Raw genomic sequence first — 12,541 nt, 5'->3', positions numbered from 1 at the left:
TCTCCTGGGTTCTGGCAGCCCTTCCCCCTGGGGTTCTGGCAGCCCTTGCCCCTGGGGTTCTGGCAGCCCTTGCCCCTGGGGTTCTGGCAGCCCCTCTCCCCTGGGTTCTGGCAGCACCTCTCCCTTGGGTTCTGGCAGCCCTTCCCCCTGGGGTTCATGCAGCCCCTCTCCCCTGGGTTCATGCAGCCCCTCTCCCCTGGGTTCATGCAGCCCCTCTTCCCAGGGTTCACGCAACCCCTCTCCCTAACTGGGACCTCCACATGCTTTCTTTTGCGCTGGGCTTTCCTTCCAGGCTCCAGTGTGTCAGCTGTGGTGGATTGTCCCCCTCCCCTGATCCTCCTGGAGCCAGCCACTGCCGTGCACGCCCTCAGCTCGTAGGGCATCTCCCTCGGGTAGCCCAGGCACTGGCCACTCAGCTCGTCGGCGGAGGCACATTTGCCCTGTGATGTAGATGCTACATCGAGGCCCAGACCTGTCCTCCAGGACTCCCACTGGCTCCTGCTGGCTGGCGCGGGTGCTGGTTCTGAGACGGTCTCCAATTTCCTGTCGGCTGCCACGATACAGGGCTGAGTCTTCCTCCGCCGTCGGCTGTAAGGGACCCTCCTGGGCCGGAGCTGCTGATGCTGAGGCCGCCGCCGAGGCTGTCCGCTCTGGTATGTCATCACCTTGTTCCCTGATCTCACTTTGATTTTGTTCTGGTGTTGGCATGACGGGTCTGGATGGTAGTGCAGGTCCAGCTGCGAGCTGGAGGACAGAGGCTGCGGCTGCTCGAACTGTTCTCGGACGTGTGGGCAGGCCTCGGCTTTGTTTAGCTTGTCCATTGTTCTCCTCCACTGTCCTGACCTTGTATCGTCTAATTGACCAATGGGCCTGGCCTTCTCAGAGTCCAGCTGCAGCACAGGCCCCCAAATGCCGGCCTTCCCCAGGGCCGAGGGGCACAAAATCCACACTCCCACCTCATCGAGCTCTGCCGCAGTTATTGCCCAGCCCACACTTTTAAGGTGAATTCAGACTGCCATCCATTGCATGGCAGACATTTTGCAGGGTGAAGAAATCAATGGGAGGGGAAAGCCATAGAGGAACAATCAGATGACCTAGGAGAGAGCACAGCAATGTCCAACTTTACAATTGAGCTCTCTGTCACTCAATCTCTTTCACACACACACACAGGTTAGTACACAGAAAGAGACCACCGTGTTAGCATCAGCTGAATAAACCTAAGCCACTCGTTCTGATCCCATTTTCCAGCATCTGGACTATAACCATCTTGTAAGGATCACAATGCTCAAGCTGCAGTTCAAGTGAGTGAATGGTTTCCGGATCAAACTGGGCAGCAAATTCCAGATAGCCACCGACTTTTGCATTTGGAAGTATTTTTCTCATACTCTGTCTCATCCTTCTACCAATTTGCTTGAATCTGTGTACTTTGGTAACTGACCTGTCTGCTAAGGTAAACAGTTTTCTCCTGTCCACGCTATCCAAGCCTCTCAATTTGTCTACCTTGATTAAGTCACCCAACAATGTTCTCTGTTTTAAGGAAAACAACCCTGGCCTATCCAATCTTTCTCTCTCCACAGATGCTACATGATCTGCAGAGTTTCCCTAGCACTTGTTTTTTTAAAACAAATTTGATTATTAAACACAGGGCAGTGGTGTTAGGAATCATAGTCATACAACACAGAAACAGACTCTTCCTAACCAGTCCATGCCTACTGTAATCCCAAACTAGACTAGTCCCATCTGCCTGCTATATATGGACTTACCTAAATGTCTTCTAAATATTGTAACTATACCCATATCCCCCACTTCCTCTGGAAATTCATTCCACACATGAACCACTCTCTGTGTAAAAAAATTACCCCTCATGTCTTTTTAAATCTTTCTCCTCTCACTTTAAAAATATGTCCCCTAGTCTTGAAATCCCTTACCCTCAGAAAAGGACACCTGCCATTCATCTATACCCCTCATGATTTTATAAACCTCTATAAGGTCACTCCTCAACCTCCTACATTCCAGTGGAAAAAGTCCCAGCCTGTCCAGTTGTATCTTTTGATGTGAGAATTAAACAGAGTTATATCAAAGCAAAAGGGTTTAGATTGACCTTTCATAAAGACTACAAAACCTGGGCATGTATCAGAAAATTAATGACAAGTTTGCCAGGAGAGGGAGGTCTTTATGAAGATTCATTAGTTGAACAGGGCCAGGGCAACACATGCCCTAAACATCTTCACTTTCATTTGCTACTTCAAAATTGCTTGCGGAACTGAAGTCAAAATCTCTCCTATGGCTTGAGACCTTCAACTCCTGTTAGCCATGAAGCCAGATTAGCTGGACTGGCACCTGCCTCCCTTAGGTCCCACAAAAATACCTCACTGCAAGTCAGCGCAAAAAGTCATCAGGCATCCTGAAAATGTGTCTGGGAGAGAGACATCATGGAACTGATGGACAAAATGAGAAGGAGAAGGGAGACAGGGTGAAACAGTCAAAGTGACACTTAACACAAAAGGACTGAGAGACACGGAAAGAAAGTTCAGAAAGGAAAGACAGAAAGAAAGCAGTGTGAAATAGCCAAAGGACAGAGGAGCGAGAACTGCACTGCATGTCTCAGAACTTTGAGGTTTTAGTTTCGTAGTTAATTTATGGGACATGGGCAGCATTTATTGCCCATCCCTAAATGCCTAGAGGGCAGTTAAGAGTCAAACACATTGCTGTCGGTCTGGAGTCACACCAAGACCAGACGAGGTAAGGATGGTAGTTTCCTTCCCTAAAGGACGTGAATGAACTAGATGGTTTTCTTTCTCCTGACAATTGACATTAGTGTTCAGGGTTTGAGTGAAGATTTGTAGCTCGGGTACTGGTTGTAGATGTTGGGTGTTCGCCGAGCTGGGAGGTTTGATAGCAGACATTTCGTCCCCTTACTAGGTGACATTCTCAATGCTGTGGAGCCTCCTGTGAAGCACTGTTGTCTTGTGCAGGTTCAAATTTATATGGACCAGGAAAGGCAGGTTGCGAGAGGGATACAAAAAGTGCCCAAATGGAATATAATGTGGGAAAATGTAAAGTTGTTCATTTTTAAAGGGAGAACAAAAGAACAAAGCATAATTTAATTTGATAAAAGCTACAAAATGCTGCAATACAAAGGGACTTGGGAGGATTTGTGCACAAAACACAGAAAGTTAGCACACAGGCACAGCAGGTATTCAGGAAGGCTAATGAAATGTTGACACGCATTTCAAGCAGGTTGGAGTATAAAATTAGAGCAGTCTCACTGCAACTGGACAGGTGATGGACCATATCTAGACCACTATGGGCAGTTTGGTCCCCGTATTTAAAGAAAGATATTATTTCATTGGAGGCAGTTCAGAGAAGGTTCACTAGGATGATGCCCGGTATAGAGGGATTTTCTTATGATCAAAGGTTAAACAGGTTGGGAATCTACTCATTGGAGTTTAGAAGAATGAGAGGGGATCTCATTGAAACATGAAGGATTCTTAAGGGTCTTGACAGGGCAAATGCTGAGAGGGATAGTCTAGAACAGATGGCATATTCTCAGAATAAAGGTGTGCCAGTTTAAGGCTGAGATAAAGAGAAATTTCTGAAAGAGTCAAACAGCGTGGAAACAGAACCTTCAGCAAAATATTGCTAACTGTATGAAACTAGTCCCACCTGCCTGCACTTGGTCCATATTCCTCCAAACACTTCTTATTCATTATCTAAATGTCTTTTAAATGTTGTGACTGTACTCACGTCCACCACTCACTCTGGACGTTCATCCCACACAAGAACCATTCTCTGTGTAAAAATACTGCCCGCATGTCTTTTCTAAATCTTCACTTCTTGCCTTATAAATATACCCTCTAGTCTTGAACTCCCCCACCCTAGGGAAAAGACAGCTACCATTCACCTTATCCATACCCCTCATGATTTTACAAACCTCTACAAGGTCACCCCTCAACCTCCTACGCTCCAGGGAAAAAAGGCCCAGCCTGTCCATTCTCTCCCCATAACTCAAACCCTCCATTCCTGGCAACATGCTGGTAAATATCTTCTGAACCCTCTCTAGCTAAACAATATCCTTCCTGTAACAGGACAACCAGAACTGCACACAATGCTCCAAAAAAGAGGGCCCATCAATGTCCTGTACAACCTCAACATAACATCCCAACTCCTATACTCAAAGGTCTGAGCAATGAGGGAAAGCTGTGTGATGCAAACTTCAAAGAATTATTTATATGAACCCCTCAGTCTCTCTGTTCAACAACAATACCTAAGGCCCTACTTTTAATTGTGTGCATTCTGCTCTTGTTTGTTTTACCAAAATGCAATACCTTGCATTTATCCAAATTAAACTCCATCTGCCACTCTTCAATCAAGATCTCTTTGTAATTTTAGATAACCTTCATCACTGTCCACTATACCACCAATATTGGTGTTAGCTGCAAACTTACTAACCATGCCTTCTATATTCTCACCTAAATCATTTATATAAATGATAAACAAAAGTGGACCCAGCACCAATCCCTATGGAACACCATTGGTCACAGTCCTCCAGTCCGAAAAACAACTCTCCACCGTCATTCTCTGTCCCCTGCTGTTATGCCAATTTTGTATCCAATTTGTCTCTGAGGTTTGAAGGTCTTTGGAAGTCCTTGCTACAGAGAGCTGTAGGGACAGAGTCTTTGTGTATATTTAAGAGATAAATAATTGAGGAGTAGGGGAATCAAGGGTTGGGGGAAAAGGCAGAAAAGTGGACGTGAGGAATGTCAGTTTAGTGATGATTCTATTGAATGGCGGAGCAGGCTGAAAGGGCTGAACAGCCTACATCTGTTCCTGATGGTATTATTTTCATTGAATTCAAATTCCACTGTCTGTCATGGGTCCCCAGAACATTATCTGGATCTCTAGCTTAATTGTCTGGCAATAATATGACAAGGCCATTGCCTCCACTAACACAAGAAAAGACAGAAATGGTTTAAATTAGAAATAACAGGTGGGGAATCAGAGTGAACAAATTCATTAGTGAGGGGGCACTATGATAATTGATAACTCCAGTCTGACTGAGTAGAAGCCTGTGGTGGGTGAGGTCATGTAGGGGCTGATGGTATGCTTCAAAGCCATTTCAGTTTTGATAAACTCCACTGCAATTTTGAGGATAAGACAGTCAAGTGCTAAAGGGGGGGCAGACAGTAAAGTCACGTTGGGAGCACATCATGATCTTTTTGAATGGTAGAGCAGATTCAAGGGACCAAATGGCCTACTCCTGGTCCTATGTTTCTAAACTCAAGAGATCATTGTTGATTTGTGCCAAGTGCCCCGGCATGGCCACTAAAGCAAGGATGGGGACAAGGATGCATGCCAGAGTAGGGAGGCACCATTTAGCATTCACTGTTAGGGAAGAGACTCAGAATGTTCACTATGGCAAGGCATGAGAGAACCCTGGGACACAAACAACATATGACTCATCAGATCCACCTTTTCCTACATTAATCCCTGAACACAGCACTCACCACAGTTATTGATGGTCCTGTTGGAGGAGCATGATCTCTGCCTCAAGACTGTCAGACCGGATCAAATATAAACTGGGTGGAACAGTGACATCAGTGCTCGATGACAGAAGTGAGTGTGATCTCATAAAGGGAAAAAGTAATATCACAAAGGAGTGAGCACCAGGCACTCTCAGGGCATGGACAGCACAGGGTTTGGTACAAAGTAAAGCTTTTTCTACTCTTTTAAACTGAAAGTAAAGTATTCTGTACACTGGAACATCGAACACTCCCAGGACAGGTATAGCATGGGTTAGATACAGAGGAAAACTACCTTGACTCTCTTAAACTAAAAGTAAATCTCTCTCTACTCTTTTAACCTGTAAGTAAATCTCCTTTTCCTTTAAATGGAAAGTAAATCTCCCTATACCCTTTTAACTTGTAAGTAAAGCTCCCTATACTTTTGTAAACTGAAAGTAGATCTTTCTCTATAAAACTAAAAGTAAACAGAATGTAAAGCCCCCACTATATATCTCTATCAAACATTCCAAGGACAAGGAACAGCACAGTGCTAGATACACATGGGGCTAGATACAGAGTAAACATTCCTCGATTCTTTAAAATGACACCGACCCAATCAAAGACTACTGGGACAGGTACAGCACAATGTTAGATACAGATTAAAGCTCTCTGGACTCTTATAAATGGGACATAAAGTTCCCTCAATACTGTGCCAATCAAACACTCCCAGGATAGGTGTTAGCATTCACTGTTAGGGAGGAGACTCAGAATGTTCACTATGGCGAGGCATGAGAGCACCCAGGGACACAAACAACATATGACCTATCAGATCCACCTTTGTTAGATATAGGCTAAAGTTCCCTCTATTCTTTTTAAACCTAAAAGTCATGTCTCTTTGATATTAGGCCCACCAAACACTCCCAGGACAGGTACAGCGCAGAGTTAGATATAGAGAAAAAACCGTCCTCTACTCTTTTTAAACCTATAAGTAATGTCCCCTTGATACTGGCCCAAACACTCCCAGCCCAGTGATATCACCACCTTATACATAATCAATGGTTGTATACTACACCATATTTAACAGGACTTTTTTATTATAATATTATAACGGTATTATTGTAAAATGTAGAATGGGAAGGCAATGGCCTAGTGGTATTATTACTAGACAAGTAATCCAGAGTCCCAGATAATGTTCCGGGGACCCAGGTTCAAATCCCACCATGGCAGACGGTGGAATTTGAATTCCAGTTTTTTTAAATTGAATTAAGAATCTACTGATAAGCATGAAACCATCGTTGATTGTTGGAAAAGCCCATCTGGTTCACTAATGTCCTTCAGGGAAGGAAATCTGCCATCCTTACCTGGTCTGGCCCACATGTAACTCCCAGCAATGTGGTTAACTTTCAACTGCCATAGCAAGTCATTCAGTTGTACAATTGCTACAAAGTCTCAAAGAAATGAAACCAGACAGATCACCTGGCATCGACCTACACACTGGAAAAGACAACAGCAGAAACAGCCCTGTCAACCCTGCAAAGTCCTCCTCAGTGACATTTGGGGGTTAGTGCCAAAATTGGGAGAGCTGTCTCACAGACTAGTCAAGCAACAGCCTGACATAGTCATACTTATGCAATCATACGTTACAATGTTGCAGATGCCACCATCACCATCTGTGGATATGTCCTATCCCACCAGTAGGACAGATCCAGCAGAGGGGGCGGCACAGTAGTATACAGTTGAGAGGGAGTTGCTCTGGGTGTCCTCAATATTGACTCTGAACCCCATGAAGACTCATGGCTTCAGGTTAAACATGGGCAAGGAAACCTCCTGCTGATTACCACATACCGTCCTCCCTCAGCTGATGAATCAGTACTCCTCATTGTTGAACAACACTGGGAGGAGGTACTGAGGATGGCAAGGGCACAAAATGTACTCTGGGTGGGGGATTTAAATGTCCACCACCAAAAGTGGCGCAGCAGTAGTACTACTGATCGAGCTGGTCAGGTCCTAAAGGACATTGCTGCTAGACTGGGTCTGCGGCAGGTGGTGAGGGAACCAACAACAAGGAATAACATACTTGACCTCATCCTTATCAATCTGCCAGCTGCAGATACATCTGTCCTTGACAGTATCAGTAAGAGTGACCCCCACACAGTCCTCGTGGAGTCCACACTGAGAATAACCTCCATCATATTGTGTGGCACTATCACCGTGCCAAACAGGACAGACTTCAAACAGATCTAGCAACTCAAGACTGGGCATCCGTGAGGCGCTGTGGGCCATCAACAGCAGGAGAATTGTACTCCAGCACAATCTGTAACTTCATGACCCGGCATATCCCCCACTCAACCATTACCGTCAAGCCAGGGGATCAACCCTGGTTCATTGGAGACTACAGGAGGGCCAGGAGCAGCATCAAGCATGTGTGAAAATGAGGTGTCAACCCGGTGAAATGACCAAACAGGACTACTTGCTTGCCAAACAACGTTAGCAACAAGTGATAGAGTTAATCAATTCCACAGCTAATGGATCAGATCTAAGCTCTGCAGTCCTGCCACATGCAGTCGTGAATGGTGGTGGATAATTAAACAACTCGCTGGAGGAGGAGGCTCCACAAATATCCCCATCCTCAATGATGGAAAAGCCCAGCACATCAGTACAAAAGATAAGGCTGAAACTTTCGCAGCAATCTTCAGCCAGAAGTGCTGAGTGGATGATCCATCTCGGCCTCCTCCAGTGGTCCCCAGCATTACAGATACCAGTCTTCAGCCAATTCAATTCACTCCACGTGACATCAAGAAACGGTTGGAGACACTGGATACTGCAAAGGCTATGGGTCCTGACAACATTTGGCAATAATACTGAAGACTTGTGCTCCAGAACTTGCCGCTCCCCTAGCCAAACTGTTCCAGTACAGTTACAACACTGACATCTACCGGACAATGTAGAAAATTGTCCAAGTATGTCCTGTACACAAAAAGGACAAATCCAACCCGGCCAATTATCGCCCCATCAGTCTCCTCTCGATCATCAGTAAAGTGATGGAACGTGTCATCAACAGTGTTATCAGGCAGTACCTGCTCAGAAATAACCTGCTCAGTGACACTCAGTTTGGGTTCCACCAGGGCTACTCAGCTCCTGACCTCATTACAGCCTTGGTTCAAACATCGACAAAAGAGCTGAATTCCAGAGATGGGGTGAGAGTGATGGCCCTTGACATCAAGGCTACATTCAACTGAGTGTGGCATCATGGAGCCCTAGCAAAACTGGAATCAATGGGTATCGGGGGAAAAGTCTCCGGTGGTTGGAGTCATACCTGACAAATAGGAAGATGGTCGTGGTTGCTGGAGGTCACCGCCCCTTGACAGTCAATGGTTACCATCACTGAATCCCCTACTATCAGCATTCTGGGAGTTATCATTAATCAGAAACTCATCTGAACTCAGCACATAAATGCAGTGGCTACAAGAGCAGGTCAGAGACGAGGAATACTGTGGTGAGTAATTCACCCCCGACTCCCCCAAACCCTGCCCATCATCAACAAGACACAAGTCAGGAGTGTGATGGAATACTCCCCACTTGCCTAGATGAGTGCAGTTCCAATAACACTCAAGAAGCTTGGCACCATCCAGGCCAAAGCAGCCAGCTTGATTGGCACTACATCCACACCCTCCACCACCGACGCTCAGTAGCAGCAAGATGCACTGCAGAAATTCACCAAAAGTCCTAAGATGGCACCTTTCAAACCCATGGCCACTTCCATCTAGATGGACAAGGGCAGCAGACATATGGGAACACTTCCACCTTCAAGTTCCCCTCCAAGCTGCTCACCATTCTGACTTAGAAATATATTGCCGTTCCTTCACTGTTGCTGGGTCAAAATCCCTGAATTCACTCCCTAATGGTATTGTGGGATAAAACCACAGCAGGAGAACTGCAGTGGTTCAAGAAGGCAGCTCACCACCACCTTCTCCAGGGGGCAGGTAATAAATGCTGGCCAACTAGTGACGCCCACATCCCACAAAAATGAATAAATAAAAAAATTAATGGTCAAGTTTAATTTAGGTTTTGTATTAAACTTTAAAATCAATTGTAAAACAAACTGCTCAATTTACCACAAATAATTGAACAAACTAAATGTTGAGTTTCAGTGCTATTCCAGGGATACAGGAGGCAAGAGGGAGCAGTTGTCCCAAAATGACTGTATACCTTGTCAAAGTGGAGTTGATCTCTTGGAAATGTCACCCTCCCTCTCTCTTCCAGCAGAGCTCCTATCATCAGCCAATGCTTTTGGCAAGATTTATCTCACTCTCTCTAAATTGCAGCATCCCATTCTTTGGGTGGAACTGGCTCAGTCATCACTACATCTGCCAGGCACTAAGGCAGTTCAGAAACTGGTCACTCTATTCCAAAGGACTGAACTTGAACCCATTTTTCCCTTATCAACCTGTTCAGTCATGTTATTACACACTGCTGGAGTAGGTGGGACTTGAACCTGGGTCTGTCAGTTCAGGGGTGGGAACATTACTGCTGCACCACAAGAGGGCCCCCTGTGCAGTGCTTGAATTTTGCTGAAATTTGCAGCAGACGTATAGATTTAAGTAGAGTCTGGGACATGGAAAGGATGCACTTTTGAGGTTTTGCTGACATCGCTGAACATTTTCCTTTCATGCTTGTCAGGATAGTTTGTCCTGGTGAGTCCATGAGTTCGATGTGTATTAGGTTCTTAGCAAGATCCAGGTTTTACACTTTGCAGTGACTGTTAAACGTTAAACGATGTTAACATGAAGCAATTCTCTGACATAGTCCGTGTAAGCAGTGCAAGTGGAACATGTAATTGAATTTCCTGAATTGTGGCATTCACTAAATGGTGGTAAAAGAGATTGGTATAGTGTCACATCATGTCCAGAGTAATGCGATGTATTTCTGATTAATGTGCAAGTGTTTACGTGCAACTGTTCAGGTTAAAGCTGCTAAAGATGCACAACCTGTTAGGTGCTCCTCTGCTCCCCATTCTCTGCATGCCTTGAACTTGCTTAAGAAAATATGAATACCCACCTCTTGTGCTGTCTCTCTCTCTCTCTCTCTCTCACACACACACTAAATGGATTGCAGCAATCACTTTGCAGTGAGCCCTAAAATCTGATGTTTTTATTGTTCTGACTTACTGTTTACAGGTGCATCACACCTTAGTGTTATCATCATCATAGAATCCCTATAGTGCAAAGGAGGCCATTTGGCCCATCAATTCTGCACCAACCCTCCATACAGCATCCCATCCTATTCCTGTAACCCCACCTTTTATTTCTTATCACAACTAATCCATCTGACCTGCAGATCCCTAGATATTGCGGGGCAATTTAGCATGGCCAATCTACCTAATCTGCACATCTGTGGAAGGAAACTGGAGCACTTGGAAGAAGCCCACGCAGACACGGGGAGAATGTGCAAACTCCACATAGTCATCCAAGGCTGGAGTTGAATTATGAGGCAGTAGTGCTGACCACTCAGCCGGCCATGAATGAAGCAATTTAGAGTACGCTCAATAAAACATCCGTCAGCCTCTAACTAATAGACTCAGAAGACCATAACGCACAGGAGCAGAATTTGGCCATTTAGCCTATCGAATCTGCTCAGCATTCAACAATGATCTGATGATCCTGAACTCTACTTTCTTGCCTTTCCTCCATAATCCACAATTCTCTTTCTGATTAATAATCTGTCTATCTCAGCCTTGAATATACTTAGTCAACAATAATAGGTCCGATTCTCCACTCTTCATTGATTCAGAATTCAATGCTGTCATTTGGCGTCAAATGTTGCTGTGGTTTTATAGTCTTTAAAAATATCTTTATTAAAAAGTCTTAAAAAATACAAATATCCCTATCTTTTAACAAATGCCAGTTTAGTTACTCTAGGCAAGTGCTTTAAACTTCCTTGGTAACCAATACTGAATTCAAAAAACATCAAGGGTCGAGGTAGTGACACAGGAATTAGGAATGTCCTGCTGTCAGTATAGTCTGTAGTCACTGAACCCAGAGTCCTTTTCAATATTCCAAGCCAAAAGTGCTGTGCAGTGTCAGTCCGCGCTAGCCCCAGCAGACCTCGTCCAACCGCTTGCACTTCTGATCAAAAATTTCTGCAAAATCATTCCCAAAATTCAGTGCTCTTTGGTTCCATCATCAAGTATAGATTGGTTTACGTCATTCGCTGCTTTCACCAGTTCCATGTCATATAGAGTCTGCAGCAGAAACGTAATCGTGGCTTTGTTACCCTCTTTCTGAAACCAAGTACGAAGCATCTGATAGTGTCCTTCCCTAATGTCATTTACATTGTTGCGTTCAGCCTCGACAATCTCATTTTCAGTTAGTTGAAGTTTTCGCATAAACTGCTTCCATCTTCTGATAGGGACATGATCGAGAAAGCACGGGAAATACTGCAACAAACCTGAAAAGACATCAGCACATTAAAAGATTTTCATTTTCATTTCTTCACTTTCAGACAGTTGAATTACCTGAGAGAGCAGCCATGCAACTGACTGCCAGACAAGAGAATACAGTACCTGCAACATAAAATGGAGTGCTTCAGGCTACGGTGAATCAATTCATTTCACTGGAGGTTTTTATTTAATCTTCATGTTTTCATGAGATGTGGCCACCTTGGGCAAGGACAGCATTTGTTGCTTATCCCTAATTGCCCCTTAACTGAGCAGCTTACTAGGGTCAAATCAGACAGCAGTTAACTAGTCATTGTAAACATGCTGCAAACTTCAGAAATTTCCATGGATTGAGAGAATCAGCAATAAATCTGCCTGAAATAAGCTGTTAAGGGACAAGGACAAACTCTTACGGAGGAACTGAAAGCAATTATCTATGCCTGGGAAAAGAAGGAGTCGAAGCTCCATAAACAAAATTGTTTTAACAACTGCTCGATAACTGGCTGATTGACACCACAATGGCAAATGATTTCCCTGCAGAAGAATTTAAGGAGTTAATTTCAGGACAGGCTGTGTTTTAAACAGACAGCTAACACTGAAT

The 12,541-nt window shown here is 44.6% G+C and overlaps 1 long non-coding RNA gene across 1 annotated transcript; it reads right to left on the bottom strand.

Annotated features, from left to right (window-relative positions):
• Nucleotides 1–11,337: 11,337 nt before the first annotated feature.
• On the bottom strand, nucleotides 11,338–12,535 carry LOC125487355. The gene is made up of 2 exons (XR_007265839.1): nucleotides 12,067–12,535; nucleotides 11,338–11,951 (listed from the first exon to the last, which is right to left on the bottom strand). It is a non-coding gene; the product is annotated as an uncharacterized LOC125487355 (long non-coding RNA).
• Between the last annotated feature and the right edge of the window lie 6 nt (nucleotides 12,536–12,541).

The sequence above is a fragment of the Rhincodon typus genome, chromosome 40 (assembly GCF_021869965.1).
Source record: "Rhincodon typus isolate 14 chromosome 40, sRhiTyp1.1, whole genome shotgun sequence".
NCBI lineage: Eukaryota > Metazoa > Chordata > Chondrichthyes > Orectolobiformes > Rhincodontidae > Rhincodon > Rhincodon typus.
The sequence above is the reverse complement of the archived record's forward strand: the minus strand, read 5'-3'. Positions and strand labels throughout refer to the sequence as shown.